The sequence below is a fragment of the Sinocyclocheilus anshuiensis genome, unplaced genomic scaffold, assembly GCF_001515605.1.
Source record: "Sinocyclocheilus anshuiensis isolate Anshui unplaced genomic scaffold, SAMN03320099.WGS_v1.1 scaffold55, whole genome shotgun sequence".
NCBI classification, from domain to species: domain Eukaryota; kingdom Metazoa; phylum Chordata; class Actinopteri; order Cypriniformes; family Cyprinidae; genus Sinocyclocheilus; species Sinocyclocheilus anshuiensis.
In genome coordinates this window covers 2923377-2924783 of record NW_015549647.1, presented here as the reverse complement: position 1 = coordinate 2924783, position 1407 = coordinate 2923377, and the positions used below count along the sequence as shown (strand labels likewise).

Genomic DNA, 1407 nt, shown 5'->3' with positions numbered 1-1407 from the left:
ATATATATATATATATATATATATGATACATTTATTCAATATATTATATTTATATGTTATTTATATGTATTTATTCACTGGTGCCTTATTTTAATACTAAAGAATGTTTTTTTATATAGTTTTATTGTTATTTATTGTTTTATTGTATATTTTCTTGTCATTGCTTGTTTTGTGGATATTGCTTTGAAATATTACATGTAAACACAATCATGCCAATAAGGTGCTTTAAATGTTAAAGAATTAATTAATTCAGGTCAGTGCTAGACTTAAGATTAGTGAAATCGAAAAAAACACAAACAATATATTTACTTGTAAAGTCACTTTTTTCCAGTGTCTGTTCAAAGATTTCTTTGTCTGCCACTACAATGTAGCCTAATGTATTTGAATAATCCTCATTTGATGGTAATAATTAGTAATGATCAGTAAAATGTATTGATAAATGTGATTCATTGTGATTCCTTTTTATTAATAATCAGTTCATTTATTTCAAAAATGAATTATCTGGATGTCATGAATAATGAATTCAGTTACATTTTTTTAATCAGTTGATAGCACTAGTTCTAATTTTATTACAAATGATTTTACCAGTTCTCATCTGTAAAACCAGACATACAAACACAAGCACAAGACCACCACTGCTATCTCATATCTACCGTCTCTCTCTTGCCTTTCACATGCACTCACACATACATGCATACACGGCATCAAATCCTACACTGCCTTGAATGACGCTACTCCTTTATGTGTGTATATGTTTTATTGGCTGAAATGCTGGCGAGGGTTCAGTTAGTCAGTGATACTGTAGCATCCTGGCACCCCTGAACAGGGTAAGAGCTGTTGTGTGCTTTTGAGTGGCCTTCACTAACAGCATGCTGATTCATTCAACTAACTCACTGCTCTGTGTGTATGTGTGCTGAGATATTTCCACATTCATGCTTTCTCGATAGTCTAAGAGCAGAAGGTTTTGTGGTATCCCATTTAGATATTTATCCCCTGCATGTGTCCATTCAACACATGAAGTACAATAATATGCTCACTCCAGTGTGCACATCATCACATGTCCTGCTCTTTGTCCAGTGGATAACCAGTCACATGACTAATGGATGCCAACATTTAATGCACTGTATTAACACCTTTTATAAATCATCTGCATCATCATATTGGTTTATGAGCAGTAATACAGGTGCAACTCTGTGGCTTATCATTTATATAATATGATGTAAGAAATATACAGTGTCAGAAATAGAGCAGAAGTCAACCATAGTGAATGCAGGTGTTTTAAAGGGGTCATATCATGAGAAATCAAGTTACTCATTTCATGTTCAAAGAAGCCTTTGTCATAAGTCTTACGGGTACACTACCATTCAAATATATTAAAGGGGTCATATGATGCGATTTCAATTTTTC

At 32.7% G+C, this 1407-nt stretch overlaps 1 protein-coding gene across 1 annotated transcript in view; it reads left to right on the top strand.

The window, feature by feature from the left end:
• LOC107660078 (dedicator of cytokinesis protein 9-like) overlaps window positions 1-1407 on the top strand; it is an 86564-nt gene that overhangs the window by 70172 nt on the left and 14985 nt on the right. The window lies entirely within an intron of this gene.